At 40.7% G+C, this 19,237-nt stretch overlaps 1 protein-coding gene and 1 pseudogene across 1 annotated transcript in view; one reads left to right on the forward strand and one right to left on the reverse strand.

The window, feature by feature from the left end:
• Positions 1–19,237, reverse strand: part of LOC147642693 (G protein-coupled receptor kinase 1) — a 42,097-nt gene that overhangs the window by 15,634 nt on the left and 7,226 nt on the right. The gene's annotated exons all lie outside the window — the stretch shown is intronic.
• Positions 6,435–8,172, forward strand: LOC110185367 (protein halfway pseudogene; annotated as a pseudogene).

Consider the following 19,237-nt stretch of genomic DNA (forward strand, 5'->3'; position numbering starts at 1 on the left):
GTATAGCAAATCGAAAGTTTGCACCGCAGCGGTCAGACCGACCACAGTCTTTCTTGCTTCTTGACGCAAGACTTCCTCATCGAGTTCAAAATGAACATTTTTGGGCCAGTTCTCCTGCTCGTCCTTCAGAAACTGAGGTCCCGTGAATCAGATCGACTGTCCAATTTCGTCGACGTCACAACCTCTAGACACTATATCTCTTGGGTTCTGCTTCGTTGGAACATGCCGCCATGTAGTCCTGACCATTATTGAATCTCCGCAACCCTGTTCGAAACGAATGTCGACAACGACGATGGATGAGATCGGATCCAATGGAGAGTGACTTCCGAATCCGACCAGTAAACGATTCGTTTGATAGGGACATTTATTAGCGGTTTGATTCTCTGGCAGAGATCTGCGAGAAGGTGAGCGGCACATAACTCAAGCCTTGGGAACGTTTTTGTCTTGAGCGGCGCTACTTTCGACTTTAGAGTCAACAACGATAATGTAGACGCAAGCTCCATAAGCTCTCATGAATGCGTCGGCAAAGGCATGTAATTGCACCGGTGACATCGGATCAGTATGCAAAATCCGAGGAATAGCTATCTTATCCAATTGAGACAAGGTGTTTTTTAGCATATTTAATGCAGTCTAACTTCTTAAGACAAAGTTCCTGCAATAGGATTTTTCCTTTTATTACAATGGGACTTAATAAGCCGAGGGGGTCAAACAGCTTGGATGTTACCGATAAAATGTTCAGTTTTGTCGCTCGGAGACCCATGACAGAATAGCAATTTTAAATTTGAAGGCATCTTCGCTAGGCAACCAAGATATTCCTAACGCCTTAGTTGACTCTGAGTACGAGATAGGTATTGACTTAACTGTGCTCTAAGATGCAGTGACCTCAGGTGAGTTTGAAAACTACTTTGTCAATTCAAAACCTGCTGTTTGAAGAACCTGAGACACTTCAGACTTGATTGTCCGTAGCTCCTCTACGCATGCAAGCACCAGTTAGCATGTCATCGACGTAAAAATCGGATCCAATTACGTCGGCAGCTCTAGGGAATGAAAGTTTCGCAGATTCACTAAACCTTTTTAAACTCCGAATAGCAAGAAAAGGGGCTGGTCCACTACCATATGTAACGGTGTTGAGCTTGTATAATCTCAAGGATTCAGAGGGGTCTTTTCTCCACACTATGAGTTGAAACTGCCTATCCGCTTCGTTAACCATCACTTGGCGATAGATCTTTTTTACATCGGCAGTCAGGGCATACCTGTGCAGCCGGAAGCGGAGTAGAGTGGAGTACAACTCTTCTTGGATTGTCGGTCCCACCATCAAGTTTTGCACGATGCATCGAAAACAACGCGCAACTTTGTCGACGTACTCTGGGGCCTCAACACACATTGATGGGGAATTACATAATGTGGAGTGGAAGGAATTTTGTTGTCTGTAGGCGACATATGACCTAAGGCGAGATATTCTTCCATAAATTTCAAGTACGTGGTCTTTAAGTCAGGATCTCGAGACAATCTTCTCTCAAGCGACAAAAAGGAATTGCCTATTCACAACTTGCTTCGGGACTGCAGATTTATATCTCCCCAAAACAACCCACCAAGAGGGGTCTTTTGAAGAGTTGGAGTTGGAGTCAGGACCTTGTTTAATTTGACAAACAGCTAGCAATTCGAAAAATGATTCGGCTCCGATTAGCATATCAACATTTCGGGACTTGTAAAAGTAAGGGTCTGCTAATGGGAGGTTCTTTGGGATCTTCAAATCGCTGACGTTCACCGATTGATCGGGATGATAGCCGGTGATCGATTTCAAGATCCTGAAATCGAACGCGAACTCCTTCCCATTGATTCGTGACTTCACCACGGTGTGTATCTATTTCTTGTCTTGAGAATTGGACTCGCCAATGCCACGCAAGTTGATACACGACTCCTCTCTACGAATCTGTAAGCGGTTCGGTAATTTTTCCGTTATAAAATTCGTTTGAGACCCAGAGTCCAGAAGTGCTCGGGCTAAAACGTATTCACCGCTTTTCGTGAGCACGCTTACGATTGACGTAGCCAAGATTACCCTGTCCAATGACGTAGCATGCATAAAATGTGACGTGGATAGCTGCTCTTGGTTAAAAGGAGGAGAAATATTCTTTTGAAGGGGTGGCAATGCTAAACTTTTATCAGGCACTGTATATCTGTGGAGCAGAATGTGATGTGAGCGGTCACAAGCTCGACGCTTTTTTCCTTTGCATTTTGACACAGTATGGCCCTTTCGCAGATAATTGATGCATAAGGAGGCTAATTTGACAAACTTGAACCTTTGCATTACAGAGAGACGCCCAAACGGGCTGCAATTCTATAGCGAATGATCTTCTGCATTGCAATAGCTACAAGTTTGCTGAGGCTTCCTGTTGGAGGAGGAACACGAAAATGAGCTTCGATTATGTGGTTCGTTCGGCGGAAATTTTTCCAGCTTTGGTTTTGTCGATTCTTCTGCCGATAAATGCTGGTATCGGCGATTTAACATTTTCTCACAATCGGACCAAAGTGGCAATGTCTCATAATCGAGCTGTTCCTCCCATTTTTGTTTGGTCACTGGGTCGACTCTATTTAATACCAAATATATCAACATTGCGTTCGAAATTTTTGTATTATCTCCTATCGATAGCAGAGAACCGTAAATCGACGAAGCAGTGTCGATAGGATTTCTCAAGGAGGATGCGGATTGATGCGATATTTTTGGAAGACTAAACAATGTTGAAATATTATTCATACAGATGAGGCCTTCGTTGTCATAAACAATTTTCAAACTGGCCATCGCCTTTTCGTAATTACTCTCGGTGACTTGGTAAGCTTTAATTGTTCCTAAAGCTTCACCAGAGAGACATGAAATTAAATGGTTAAATTTTTCGATAACTGGAATGCTGGCATCTTTATGAACCAAAGTTTCGAAGAGGCTAATAAAATTTTTAAATTCCGAATAATTTCCACTAAATTTTGGCAATGCCAAATTCGGAAGTCGCGCACGAGTTGGTGCTACAGCAGCTGATCCCGGAGTTTCGCTGCTGGCTGCTGTCCTAATGGCAGATAATAATTTATTTATTTATTTATAAAAGAAAATAGCAATGAACTGCCATTCTCAAAATTATATTGTACCCTTACCTCTGCACAACAAAAAGGGAGTGTTTTTTAACGATGTGCTCCGACTCACATCAGGTTGGCAGAGGTAAGGATAGGTAACTTAACAGATTTTGGACATTTAACTCGTAGGACAATTCAACATGTAACAGAGAATAATACCTATTGTACATGGAACATAGAACACGGAAAGGATCATGCTCGTCATTATTCGTTTTACAAACGTTAAGGGCTATTGGACGAAAATGACGAGAAGGCCTTACAGGGACTGCGAGACGTAATTTGCTTAATAAATACGTGGAGCAAATTTGACCATTGAGTAGCTTAAGTATAAAGATAACGCCGCGGCAGAGAAGTTTTAATGTGTAAGGATCATCAAACTCCTTTGACCATCGCTTAACAAAGGCGAAAACCCCTCGAGCTTTACTAATAATTAGACCAATGTGGTCATTAAAATTAAGGGTGTGGTTAAATAGGACTCCGAGATCTGTTACCGTATAGATGCGTTCAAGATCGCACGCACCTATAGAGTAATTGGCGAGCAGGCAATTCTTCCGGTAAAATGACATAAATTTGCATTTGAAGTTGTTGAGAAAGAGGAGATTATTAATGCACCAGGATTCCATGTTATTGAGGTCAGTTTGCAAAAGGTTGTGTGAATGAGAGTTCGTCAATGGCAAACAAAGTTTGACGTCATCTGCGTACATCATCACACTTGAGTGTAAAACCCCTTCAGGCAAGTCATTGATAAAGATGCCGAACAGAAGTGGCCCAAGGTGGCTCCTTTGAGGAACGAAAGAAGTAACAAAAACCCGGTTTGAGAGAGAGCGCTTAAAGGCAACATTAATTTTGCCTTGGTCACGATGCTAAGTTCTTCCAACTCGTCGCCATATTCATCGCCACTATCTATGTCCTCTATCTGTTCTTGTATTTGATTTGCCTTGTTAATTGAAGCATTAAAGTTTTCGAGTCGACATTTTAATTCTTCTTCTAAAATCGGAATCGAACCCTGTTGCAGCCTCCGTTTAATCGGCGACTTTGAAACTTTGATTTTTTACTCCTCCAGAAAAATATTGTTTAAATCAGAAAGACGTCAAAAGTATTAATTATAGCTTTCGAATCAAATATAAATAATATCAAAATATAATCAAATAAACACTCAATTAAAAAGAATAAATATATACATATATATATATAAAAATTGCTTTTTAATTTTAATAAATATTTAATATTAATAATTAATTAATTAATATTTTTGTTTTGTTCGAAAAATCTATTAAATATTTTTAATATTAATTTAATAATTTATTTAATTGAAACGAGTTACGCAGTATCAATATTAATAGTGGGTGCAAGTGATGCCGAAAAGTGTATACCCGACAAATACAGGGTAGCGCGTCACTTGGCGGTCCGCCAGTCAAATGACCGAAAAAGAGTATACCCGACAAAAACAGGGTAGCGCGTCACTTGGCGGTCCGCTAATATAAGCGCGCCAAACTAAGAGGGCCCAACAACAACAACAGCTACACCGGCACACAAGCGAAAGCGAAAACGAAAAAGTATATAAGGCTTTATGTATTGGTGCGCAAGCTTGGATTAACTTCCCAACTATTAAAGCGAGTTCTAACGAGTGAGGAGGGGAAGGGGGCGACCGTGATTGGAATATTATATACAATAAATAACATAAATAAAATTTGCGTCCAAGTGCGATTCAATTTTATGTATGTATATATGTAAATTTGAGACAATATAATTGAATAAATTAATCATGCAATGTTGCTCTACTATATAAATACGTACATATGTGCCAAGAATTGAAAGCGAGGTGCAATATTTCAGCACAAGACAATAAAAAATTAATTTATTTCACACTCCAGCTTTCAATTTTTTGCACAAATACCTCTGATTGGCGATATATGTATATGTAAATATATTCCAGCTGCTACTTTTCTGTACGTTGGTGATCCCTCGTTGATGGCAGTAGTTGGCGCAGGTTAGAGTATTTTCGCGACCGACACGGTTAATTTATTTAAATTATTCACACTGCGCGTCGCGGTCAACAATTTTTTACAAGCACAATAACACTTGCTTGTTGAACTGCACTTATCTATATATATAAAAATGCTCTCAGCTGGCTGCCTGTAGAGGGCGCAGCAGTAGGGGCACTGGGAAACGCGAAAAAAAGCTGATATATTCGCAAACGCAGATAAGCTATCAACATCAAAAGTAGACAATAACCGAGCTGGAACCTCAACGCATGTTGTGTAAAAATTTGCGCTTAAACGGTTCAGAACTTTTCAAGTCTATGAAGGAAGTAGACACAAACAGAGCATTTATATATATATAGATACATATGTATATCTGTGTCACTATTATTTTTGTTTTTTAATATGTTGCCAATTTTTTATTCTTGTCCACCCGGGGGCGCCGTGAATTTTTTAATTAGTTTATTAAAAATAGTTATTGAATAAACCGAGACTTGGTGACAAGAATTTTTGGCGTGGACGAAAATGATGCGAGAGTTTGAAATCAATTTTAAGAGTTTCATATATTTCTTGCTTAGCCTAGCTTATGCGAAGGTTGGCGAAGGCGAGGCGAAATCGCGAAGAGCGCAAGAGAGCTTTATTGCGCTCTCGCCTTCGCCCTAAACTAACTACACTAGACTTCAAAATTTTAAGATCAGCCAACAGTAACATAAAGGTCATTGAATTCCTTCGACCACCGTTTAATAAATTCAAGCACACCCCTCGCTCTATACACCATAGACGAAAAATGATCAATAAAGTCAAGTTTTAAGTGCTAGCGGACGCCAAAATCATCAACTGAATTAATTCTTTCCAAAGAGCAGCAGTTCAGTGTGTCAGTTGGAAGCTTACGAACGACACGAGAAAATATCCTTAGCTTGCATTTAGAGCCGTTTAAGATTAATAAGTTTAGACAGCACCAAGTTTGAAAATTATTAAGATCTTTTTGTAAATTCGACTGACAGGCGACGTCCTTATATTGCACTCAAAGCTTGCTAGTCAAGACAATTGATCTACAAAGGTTTTGCAAGTGAGGAGTAATTATGCTTTTAAATAGTTTAAGGATAGCCGACGTCTTTTATTTAATTTTTTAACTTATTCCGTGTACACTTTGGCCTTTTGTTTGCTCATTAATGTGCGCACATCATATAAATGGCAGCGATCCTCCTGGCAATAGACGTGTGATTTCTCGGGACTGGAATTCTTCAACAGCCTCTTTTGGGTTCTGTCGTCAAGGAGTTTAGCTACGCTTCCCTATTGACTGCCGTTATTGGAAGAGGTCCAAACGTGATGTTCCCTCATTCGAAACACGTCGCATCCTGGCTTCTCCTGCTTCTCTTGCTGGTCGTGGCCCGCGCAGGCATGCATCCAGAAAGGACAAAGGATGTTTCCTCCACCTCTAACGAGGAGTTCTCGCAGGGCTTGCCCTCAGTGGAGGAGCCAAGAATAGCTCCTGGCAATACCACTGACCCCACCTTGACGACCTTGTCAAATCCGGCCTTCGGCTCGGCAGCTCACAGCACACCGCAGCCTGAAGCTGTTGCAGACGCCGGCACGCCCTAACCAGAAGTCATTGCCACAACAGGCACAACCACGTCCTCGTCTACCTCCACGTCCACGACGACCACAACGACGACGACAACAACAACTGCTGTGGCGGAACCGGCTTCGGAGGTACCAGATTACCTCAAGCTCTGCTTTTATGCCGAGGAGCATCTATATGAAGTACCAGAGGGCAATGATGAAGCAACCGATGCTGCCCTGACACCGCCAGCAGAGGCAGAACCGAATGCGAATAGCTGCCAGTGCAAGGGTACTGTTGCAACATCTACCAGGTGTCGATGATCTCCAGCTGCAGCAACATCTACAAGTGGACCAATCTGCATGTGCGTAACATGACCGTGAAGGATGTGGATCTGTCGAATCCCATCTTTCGTTCGCTGCAGTCGCTGGCCATGACAGATGGCAATATAATATTGGTGAACGATCTTCTGCGACTCTTTTCCCTCATGTGCCTAAATATATCGAATAGCAACATATTGGAGATTCATTCGCGGGCGGTTAAGGATGTGCCCCATCTGGACTTCTTTGGTATTTCGAGCAACAACCTATCGCTGGTGCCGCATCGGAATCAGAACAAAAACATAACTCTGGATATAAGTGGCAACAGACGCATGCTTAGCGAGATCATACACAATGAATCGATGAACTTTTTGAACCCTGGACACTCCTACTGCCAGTACAATGCCACTCGGACTTGGTTCCAATTCAAGGACAAGATCTCCATAGAGCAGCTGGAGAATCGTAAGCGCTGCGTGACCAATTGCCCGGTGATACCCAGTCATGGCAACTGCAAGTGTTGAAGAACATTATGATTATACAGGACAATCAGTCGAAGCCACAGTGTCATGTTGATTGCTCTAATCTCGGACTGGTGGAACTACCTCAGCGGCTGCCAGACAACACCTACGTGCTGAACATTACAAACAACAGGAAAAAAGCTTCGGTGACTATTTCCAAACGAATCCCACCTATCACAACATCAACCGGCTGGTGGCCGACAACAACCAGATATTGTCTATGAACGAGTTCGAAGGCACCAAATTTATCGAGAGCTTCCATCTACATGCGGATCTACATGCGGAATAATTTGTTGAATAAGATACCCAAATATTTCCTGAACAACACTTTCATGCATTCTGGTCTGGGTCAACGCATTTACCTGGCTGGCAACAAGCTGCAATGCGATTGCTACTAAATTGGCTCAAGAAGCGCAGCTCGGACATACCTGACTACATGGACATACGATATCGGGATATACCACAGAGTGTCATCGAACTGCAAGACGCCAAGCTGTGTCAATCGCCGCCGGACTGGACCGACTATATATACTATTTGATAGGCGCCGGTCTTCTTTTTACTAGACCTGATCGCCAAGGTGTCGTATGACTATTGTGTCTTTAAGACGCCCGGATATCTGCCCTGGCCAGCTAAAAAAATATCATGCGATTGTCTGTGCGAATCGTAAAGAGAGCACCCTAAGAAAAAAGAGAAAAACGTGACACAATCACATGACACATAGACGGGTGACGGTCAAAAGTATTTACACGATTATTTTCACCGCCAAACTTATTTTTGTTAATATTCTTGTTGTTGTTTACCGATTTTCATCTTAGAGATTTCTCTATAATTGCTGGCATCCAATTTGCTAGCTTTTTTCAGGAAGAAAAAACGATTCCTTTCAAATAATGGGAAAGTGGGAGGTTTCTTAGGATAAGGTAAACAATTTCTGAAGAGAATAGCAACTGCCACGTCAGTGCACATGAATAGATCGGACCAATTGAACTCATATATATAACGTCAGACCCAATATCAAGAGTCACATCGAAAGTAGGATGATACGGATCTTTGGGCTGCGTCAAAGGCGCCCCTCTGGCTAAACTTACTCTCGCAGGATCAGAGACGAAACAAAGATCGAGCAAGCGCTGAAAGGAAATTCGCACATGGTTGACTTGAGACGATGAAGCGATAGTCATGTTGGTAAAAAGTTAGGAGAGTATTGGTGGAATTATTTGAGCACCAAATAGCACTAGGGACTACCAACTGGTCTCTATCCAAAAGTCTACTGGAAACCATCTGAATAGCGGAAAGGTGGTTCCAATAAATAGGAAGTTCCCGCAATGGAGGTATGTAGGAACAGGTAATAAAAATGGAGCTACCTTTCATAGATAGCTTCACACAGAGAAATTCAACATCGTTGCATTCCTCGAAGGTTAATAGTTCTGACGTGAGTGAGGAGTCCACCGCTATAATAACTCCACCTCCGCGTCTGATAGGGCGATCTAGCCGATATACCGTGAACACAGCTGGAAAAACTTCGGAGCTCAAAATCTCCGGCTTTAACCAGGTTTCTGTGAGCACAATAACCTGAGATGCAAACGAAATACAAGTTAGGGAGCTTACTACGTAAGCATCTTGCATTCTGGAAGGAAATACCTAGGGAGTGGGTTAGTTTTTTGGGTCGGGATTGGAAGTCGTAGAAGGCGCAGTAGTATGATAAGGTCTGGGAAGAATTATTGCTACAGGCCGCTTTTTCTTTTTCTTCGCTTCGAACTTCTTAAAAACAACGTACTATGGAAAGAAGTTGGGAGAGCAAATAGTGTTAAATAGCTCGTTAGGGACATTTATTTTGAAAGATGAAATATCCCTAGAGTAAGAAAATTTAAATTTTTCCACCTCTATTTGGACTTTATCGGGTCTGGTGTTGCCTTGTATAAAGGCGAGAACATCTTCCTATGTTTGATCAGGGGAGAGCCGCGAAACAAAAAAAAGGCTCGTTGGTGGAACCGCAATAATGGCTTTTGGCAAGGCAGACTAATTATCTCATTTAATAGCGTTAGGCTATAAGATTGTGTGTCCAGCGCCAAGAACATTTCAAGAGTTTTACGAAAACTCGATAAAATGCCCTTTAAACCGTTTTTGGTTTGCTGTATGAAAAAAATCATCTCCCTTTCTACATCGCGACAGGCCTCGCAGCAGTAACGCAGGCCGATGTTTTTTTTCACATCGTCTACCGTCCGTGCTGCAACATCTATAGACTTGACGTGCATGATGTTGCCGCACAGCCAGCAGCTGATTGTAAAATCACCTGCAGAAATAGTCTTTTTGACGGTTAGGCGAAACAGACAATATTAGCGGACATTATCAAAACTTACCACTGTACTTGTACTTAAGAATAAAATAAGTCCTAGAAGAAATGCAGAGTCACGGCGAGAGCGAGAGAGTGGGAGAGTGTGGGAGATAAGATAAGATAAGAAGTGCAGCGGCACAGCGAAAGCGAGAGAGCGGGAGAGCGTGGGAGAAAGATAACTAAAACGTTTATCTGTTGCAACGTCGCAAACAAAAGAAAAACAAAGAAGGCAAAAAATGAATGCGAAATGTGCAAAAGCACACAAATCAGAAAAGCAGCATGCACACGCGATACTTAATCTACAAAGTTTGGATTTGGCGAGGTAAAAGAAGCTTTGGCTCCGACTAAGTAATATCAAACAATGTAAATCCCATAATTTCGATTAATAACCTGTACAAACAGGTTAATTTGTATATACGCCCCTTCAAACCATAATCCTAAGTAGAAAGGTAAAAAGAAAATAGTTCGTAATCAAATTTAGTAATCAAAAATCAAAGCACATGGAATACGAAGAGGAACTGTATATATGTATTTTATTTTAATGGACATTGATGCACTACAATTAATTCAATGAAGTTGTCCGTATGAAACCAGGCACGTGCCTGTTTGGGTTAGGTATTAGTAGGCGCGATGGAAAATATAGGACAGAATACGAGGAAATTGACTCCCGGCGTGCTGCTAGGTTCTTTGCTTGCATGTTTACTAGTTGTGATAGTATTAAAGTTTTTAATTTAGAAAGACTATCTCCATTGAAGATTAGTGTGTACAAACCATTATAATTTTCACATCAGACTCTACAGGTTCATGCAGTTCGAAGGAGGTTCTACAGTGGCGCAACACTAATGGGATATAGGATCTAGTACTTCTATAGGTACGTGGAAATTGAGCTGACTCCACAAGTCAGCCATTTCCATATCACCATGGACAAGGTTATAAATAAATGTTATTTTTAGCTTCGTCTACGATTGGCTAAAGACGGCAAGTTAATTAATAGGAGTATACCAGAGTAGGAAGGTAATCTTTGGTTTTCATCCCAATTTAAACCGCGTAGAGTGAAAAGTAAAAAGCTCTTTTGAACCGACTCAATACGCTTACTATGGACGCCGTACTGAGGGCTCCAAACGCAAGATCCATACTCCAAGATAGGTCGAACTAATAAAATATATAAATATTAAGTACGTATTCATCATTGACGAAATATGATCAATAAAGTCAAGTTTTTGGTCTAAGCGGACGCCCAAATCAAATACTGAATTAATTCTTTCAAAAGAGCAGCAGTTAAACGTGTAAGTTGCAAGCTTGGAAACAATATGAGAGAGCCATAAGTTTTCATGTAGAGCCATCTAATTTTAATAAGTTTACGCGGCACCATGATTGAAAATTATTAAGATCTTTTTGTAAATCTGATTAGCAGGAGACGTCCTTATATTGCACACAAAGCTTGACGTCGTCAGCGTACATGAGTATTTTGAAGATAGTCAGAACTTTAGGCAGGTCGTTAAAAGATAATGTTAACGATAGGGGACAGAAATGGCTACCCTGCGGGACGCCAGAAGTAACCCTGAGGGCATTAAAAATGTTCTTCTTAAAAAGGACCTTTTGCGTCCTGCCATTCAGATAACTTGAGATCCAACTAAGATCAATTGGGAATCCCATTAAATCGAGTTCCCTAACTAGAAGGGTTAACTGAGCAAATGCTTTACTGAAATGAGTATAGATTACATCTGTCTGAAAGTTATTATGGAAGCCCTTAATAATATAGAAAGAGAGCTCCAAAAGGTTAGTAGTTGTTTGCTTAATAAATCCATGTTGACATAAAGAAATAACTGATCTGCAAAGATGATGAAAATGAGGAGTAAATATATTTTCGGAAAAATTTGGAATAGCAGACAACTCAGAGATTCCTCTATAATTGTTGACATCCGATCCGCTACTGGGAATCCCATTAATCCGCTAACTAGAAGTGATGAGGAATTGAATACTACTATTATTATCAATTGTTATTAGTTGCATATAATCGGTCCTAGTTTATTGATCATAGGTGTCTTGTGCTTTAAGCTCACATGCATAGCCGAAAAGGCAGCCTATATGCATATGTATATAAAAATCACGCGATTTTCTTATCTTTGTTAGTTAAGTTGAACTTTACCCGCAGCCGCTCGCTTTTCATAACCCGCTTACTGTTAAACTCAAAACACCTAAGAAAACATTTATACAATTCATAAACATTTTTGGTCCTTTCTAGTAGCTGGATAACCGCGATTGTTTTCAAATTTATATTTGTGGACAATAAAAGTCAAATTGACCGCTTTATATATTGAGCTCGATAATGCATCGGACGACCCAACAATGTGGTGCCTTCAAGGGGCAAATAATACGCGCTCTTGACAGTGATTCGGAGTTTTCGCAGAGAAACATTGCACCTAAAACTGGATCGTTTCGTAGCCACTTTCAACCACTTTATGGAGCTCTCTGATGACTTAGTGGCATTCAACATGGAGGAGGGATATAAAGACCCAGATTGAATATACGCGAATACGAGGACGAGTTCTACAGTGCGCACCTATTTTAAGGACAAGAACAGTCTAATCTTTTACTCTGAAGTAGAGCGGAACGTTTAATCGAGGGACAAAATCAGCTATTAGAACAAATTCATTCCTCATCGGGAGCAGCATTTAAGGTTGGAGAAAATTCGGATTTCCAAACTTTACGGAAAATACGAGGTTTGGAGCCAGTTTAGTGTTTAGTTTAGTTTTTAAGTTCAGTACACAATTACAAGAAGCTCTCCAGGTTCTAAAAATTGAATTACCTGAAATCTTATTTGGATATATTCCCGTTTGTAATGACAATTATCAGGACGCATGGGAAAAATTGGAAAATCCTTATTACAAAAAGGCCCTCATCGCTCGATCTTTCGTTCACAATTTTTTGTCGTTGCCTACCGCTGACAATTCGAATATCGTTGAATTACGAAAAGTAATTGACTGTGCCGACGAATGTATTCGTGACTTACACGCGCGAATGTATATATTGTCAAGAATCGCACAATAAAATGCATATTATGGATTTTAAGCTTTGCTTCAATTGCCTAAGTCAATCGCATTAAGTCAGGGATTGCAACTCTTCGAACACTTGCCGTCAGTGCAACGGGAAGCATTACACGTTATTTCACCTGACTGAGTCAATATCGGTTCCTGTCATCATCTGTCTGTTGCTGAAGGCAAAGCTGTTAATTAACATGCTGGTGATGCCGCTGTTAGCCGCTCTGAAGAGGGCTAATAATCAAACTTTGCTGCCAACTATTCTTGCCAATGTAATTGAGGTAGCGAGATAACTTGTTGGTTATTGCTCGATACTGACTCGACAATAACTACGGTAGCCGGTTCTTTCATACAACGAATCGACATTTCACGCACGCATGCTCGCACTTCGCTGGTTGGTTTAGGTGCTAACCCAGCTGGTGTTAGCCGAGATCGCGTCAGCTTTACCTGCTCTCAAGAAACACTACTGCAACATTGGAGGTCTCTGGTCTATTTATGATTTCTTTGACTTCTTCGATTCCAGCTCAGCACGTGAATTTCAGCGCTCCTTTCTGGAACAAGATTCTCAGTCTTCCCTTGGCGGATCCAACGTATGAAGTTCTAGGAAAAAATCGACGTTATTCTAGGCGCAAATCAACTATGGAACATATATAGTGGATATCAACGAGAGTTTGGTATCAATTACCCCGTTGCACTACATACTAATTTTAGTTGGGGCAGCTATAATGATTGTAACGAAGCAGTGACGCACGCACAAATCCACCACGCTCATGAGGACTTGGATCTTTATCTTTAGTAGAACAACGATTGACGCCAATGATTCTGCTGTACAACATTTTCTTGCAACGCATGCTTACAGTTAAGATGGTGTATACAGTGTTCAATACGCCTTCAAGGAGCCCATTCCTCCATTTGGTTCTACGTTGGCACAAGCTTTAAATCGCGTCTCCACCCTGGAACGGAAAATTTGAAAATTCCCTGGATTTAAACAACAATATGTTAGCTTTATGGATGATAACCTAAAAAGAGGGCACATGGAATTAAAACCTGTTGCTGCCGCGGATTAAGATCCCGCCCGCTGCAATTAATTGGCCTACCATGCAGTGTTTAAGCCAGATAGCACTGCGACACGATGCCAAGTGGTATTTGACAGATCAAGAATGGATTCCAAGGGTTATTCACGACTGCACATAGGTCCACCGATTCAAAGGGATTTAATTGGAGTAAGCTTTCCTTACCGTCAGCATCTTAATGTATTTTGTGCCGACATCGAGAACATGTTTAGAGGCATTTTGGTATTAAACGAGCACACTCAATACCATCGTATAGTTTGAAGAAAGGAGGAAAACGCTACGCTGGAACACTATTGCTTGCTGAAAGTCACGTACGGATTACATTCATCGCCGTTCTTGGCCGATCGACTTCTCAAGCAGCTCGCGAGCGAATATGCCGACTTGTATCCAAATGCTGCTATTTTGCTTAACAGAGATGCTTATGTAGATGACATTCCAACTGGATGCGATAAAATTAAGGATCTCATTGCGCTCGAAGATTAATCAATTCTTCTCCTGAGCGAGCCTGAATTCAAACTTCGAAAGTGGAGCTCAAACTGTTGCGCTCTCTTAAAGTCCATACCACAGAAGAATTGTGAGTAACCTCCTGGCGCTTTAGAACAGGATTCTTTTCGATTTCAGTTTTGGGACAATGTTGGGAATGTTTGGGATGCTTCGTCTCATGCATATGCTGCTGTCATCTGTAGTCGCTTCGAAACCAACCATGGATATGCGGTCAGATTGATAATGAAAAAATAGCGTTACTCTTATAAATCCTATCTCCACTCCGCGACTTGAGTTAAACGCAGCCCATTTGCTCTCAAAATTGATTTCTTTGGTCAAACAAGCACTAATTCTTCCTATTTCCAGAATAAAAAAAAGGGTCAGACCCTGAAATAGTCCTGCATTGGCTATCATCATCTCCACGGACGAGGAACACATATGTTTGCAGTCGCACTGTTGAAATTCTAGAGGTTTGTCCACGAATCTATTGGGAACATATTCGAAGGGGAGATAATCCTGCAAATGACGCATCCCGAGGACTACTTCCGAAGGTCATTGTCGATCATCAAATTTGGTGGCATGGACCCGCTTGGCTATCGCAGTCATGTTCAAATTAGCCACCCGTTAAAGCTAAGTTTGTTTTGTCGACTAAAGAACAGGAGTGCTTAGCGGGAAGGATTGCACCCAAGGTTAATCTACATATTCCCGATGACGGAAATGCGCTCGCTCGTATGATCAACAAAACCTCCTCCTGGTCTCGGTTATTAAGGATACTCAGCTACTGCTTTCGTTTTGTTCATCGTCTTGAGAAGGAATCGACTTTCGGTGTTCCTATCAGCGTGGGAACTTCAATACGCACGAGCTAGGATATTTGCCTGCGTTCAGAAGGAATTTTTCAAAGTAGAATACACGCAGCTATTCAACGGACAGACACTGTCGAAGTAGAAGTTGATCAGATACAACCCCTTTATTGACGAGCAGAGAGTAATGGGTGTTGGTGGTCGCATAGATAATTCTATGGCTAAAGACGACGCAAAACATCCCATAATATTCCCTAAGGAATCGCCAATTGCTGATTTATTAATTCGATACCAATATGCTGCGACGCTACACGCTGGAGTCGAATACACGTTTCATAGTTTACGTCAAAGATATTGGATTCTAGGAGCTCGAAACCTTGTCCGCTAAACTGTATTTTATTGCAGAACTTGTTTCTTGCATTATGGCTTGGATTATGTGGACCTGTAACGATCAAAACATCCAAAGTCGGACACCAAAATTTGGTAAAGCTTCGTCACGAAATTAATTGGCATTTCATCCCGCCTTCTACACCCCATTTTCGAGGAATTTGGGAGACTGGAGTGCGATTTATAAAGCTGCACCTAAAACGAGTCATTGGCAGCAGGTCACTCACATTCGAGGAATTTTCGACCCTGCTAATTCAGATTGAAGGGCTTTTGAACTCTCGCCCTTTGTGCCTAACAGAGAACTGCAACGATCAACATTTTTACGATCATACCCGATCATTGACTTGGATTTTTTGTGACGCAAAACTTTGCATCAACAAAATTGTATGATCGTTAGGGAGCATGTTCGAAGCGAATATTCAGTTGCGATCACTCTTGCCCGGTTGCGGTATGATTTTTGTTGATTCCAGACTGCTGCTTGCAATCAGGCCGATCACAATAATTTATTTTGGTCAAACCGGGTTTGATTCACTCCGATTATTCCATGAAGAAGAATTTGTGTTCCTTAGTGTTCTGAGCATACTATTTGTTGAATTTTAGTTTTTAGGATATAAAATGACAAATAAATGAAGTTAATCTGTTTCAGTTAATTCTATTCATCGCAACTTCTTTTCTGCGCACATATAATTATGTACATATTTTCGTTCTGATTGCATCATTCACAATCAAATCAAGCGCAACATGAGCGAACCCCGAGCTTTTATGAATCGTTGGGCTCGATCGTTCTTTTCTGCACGATCAGTTTCGATCATCATGCCAGTACGAACCAATCTGTTTGAATCAGCAAACAGAACAAGCAAGCCGATTGAAAGAGATCGTTCGTATTGTGGGCGAAGCTCGATCGAACAAGTTGTAACGATGCGCTGTGAAGAGTTTTGATCGGCTTGAGCGTTGTTGATCGAACCGGACCGATCATACTCTTGCAGTTCTCTGGTGCCTAACCCCTTTTTACTTTCTAACAGGTCAGCCTCTCACTTCGGTACCAGAGCCATCTTTCCTGGAAGTGAACATGAACAGACTGCAAGACTGGAGACAGGCCAAGGTTCAGGGGTTCTGGAAACGCTGGAACTTCAAGCTCGTTCTAAATTGCAACAAGATGCTCCAAATGTTGAATTGGACACTCTTGTATTGAAGGAGCCAAACCAACCGCCAGGCAAGTGGTTATTGGGAAGAGTTACAAACGTTCATCCTGGCCAGGATTAGAAGGTCTGTGTGGTCACAGTGCAAACCTCCGAGGGAGTCTACATGCACCCTATCACGATAATTGCTGTGCTTCTGCTGAACCGTCGTTCAGGGGGCCGGTATGTTGAGGAATTGAATATTACTATTATTATCAATTGTTATTAGTTGCGTATAATCGGTCCTAGTTTATTGATCATAGGCGTCTTGTGCTTTAAGCTCACATGCATAGCCGAAAAGGCAGCATATATGCATATGTATATACATATCACGCGATTTTCTTTTCTTTTTGGTTGGCTGCACGTTTTAATATTCTCGGCAGTTAGTTATAGTTAAACTTTACCAGCAACCGCTCGCTTAACATAATGCGCTTATTATTATACCAGCATAAATTAGTCTAAATCGCTACTACTTAATAAACTCAAAAAACCTCAGAAAACATTAATACAGTCCACTTCATACATAAGCAAGAAGGAAATGATTAACAGAGTCAAATGCTTTGCTTAAATCAGTACAGATTACAACTGTCTTAAATTTATTATGGAAGCCCTTAATAATATAGAAAGAGAGCTCCAAAAGGCTAGTTATTGTTGATCTTCGCTTAATAAATCCATGTTGACATGGAGAAATTACTGATCTTCAAAGGTGGTGCAAATTAGGAGTTATTATATTTTCGGAATTCGGATTTCCCACCGTGTTTGTGGAGAAGAATAATAAATGATTCCTTACAAATAAGGGGAAAGTGGGAGGTTTCTAAGGATAAGGTAAACAATTTTAGAAGAGGACGGGCGTCGGCACAGTACCTGAGCATACAGCCAGGAATTCCGTCGGGACTAGGCGAAAAAACTGACTTAACACGATGAAGATCTAAAAGATGAGAGCTTAAGCTATGTTTATATTCGATTCATAGTATGTGAAACTACGTGAATGTGAGCACAGATATTATTTATTATTTATTTTTGGATACACTTGATATGATTTTCGGAAACTCCGATACGTATTTTATCACACAGAAAATCCCAGCTGAGGGACGGTAAATTAACGATTACTTCAATAACGATCAATATATTTTCAATATATTGTCATCTATTCACCTATTCTAATTTGAAACAAACGGTCATATTTTGTCTTTAGCTATTTTGTACTCATTTAATTACAAGCTGTCGATGTTACATATAAATTTCTTGTCGTGTGATTTAATTGTATTAAATTTAACAATTTAGTTTGTGTTACCACTCTCTTCTATTTATCTTTACGAATTTCTTTTTGTGCTTCCTTCGCTTTGACTTATTGTACGTGCAGCTTAACGTTTCTAAAATTCTTACGCTCTTTTGTTTTGTCATTAGCCACTCAGCAAACAAATTTCTCACTCCGTCCTTTTCCGACCACATAACGCAATACCGTAAGTCACTTTTTCTTTTCAAATGCTTAGAAAAAACCTCCCAATCCGTTTCGATATTGAATTTGTGTAGCTGATGGCAGCAAATCAAATTTGGTTTGTACCTATTGATTGTCTTATATGCTCTTGTATGTAGGGCACCAGGGCACCAAATTTAAAAGTTTTAAGCGACCAGTACCCTAGACGAGAAGTTGCCGTTGGCGTGCAACATTTGAGTTTTCAACAGGAGACTCCCTAGGCACAATCCTGTCCTCAATTGTCCTCAATGATTCTGAGCTTGGGAAGATTCGGTAGCCGAATGTGTCGCTGGAGATACTGTTAATTGTACCTAAGGAAACCTAACCAATGGATAACAATTTTTTAACACTCGGAACAATTTTTTAACACTCGGAACAATTTTTTTATTTATATTGCGGCGCTAGAATAAATAAAGTCTCGGAGAAAAAATGCCAGACAGCAGCAAAAAGCAATTAACATTGTAGAACTATTTGCCAAGTAGTTCTCTAATAAGCTCTCTACTACACTTTTTACAAGATTTATATACCCTTGGAGGGTATTATAAATTTTAAAATTCAGAAGAAGGTCGCCTTAAATTGAAATGGAAGTATTAGGACTTCCTATTCTTTGAATTTGGCCTTGATGATCATTACTTAAATCGATTTGCAATGTTCATTAGTTTCTCGTGCGTAGCATTGCACAATTTCGAATTAGTCAGATTCCACAGCAGGATTATGATTTAGCCAACCTTCAGCTGTAAATTATGCGGCTCGGATAGTTAGTCGGTTAATCCTCGTCGGTCACGCCCTCGACGGATTTGTTTGAATGCAGCTCTTCAGCGATTTAACCTTTAATAGAATTCAAACTATCGACGTCTTTATTCTTCGTAGCTTGTATTGCTCGTTCACTAATCAAATCGAGATTTTTATTATTTTGAGCAATGCCGGGAATGATGTGTTCCTCCTTCAATGACGTGAATTCGCA

This window comes from Drosophila serrata, unplaced genomic scaffold (assembly GCF_035046125.1).
Source record: "Drosophila serrata isolate PLE 108 unplaced genomic scaffold, ASM3504612v1 contig_368, whole genome shotgun sequence".
NCBI classification, from domain to species: Eukaryota; Metazoa; Arthropoda; class Insecta; order Diptera; family Drosophilidae; genus Drosophila; species Drosophila serrata.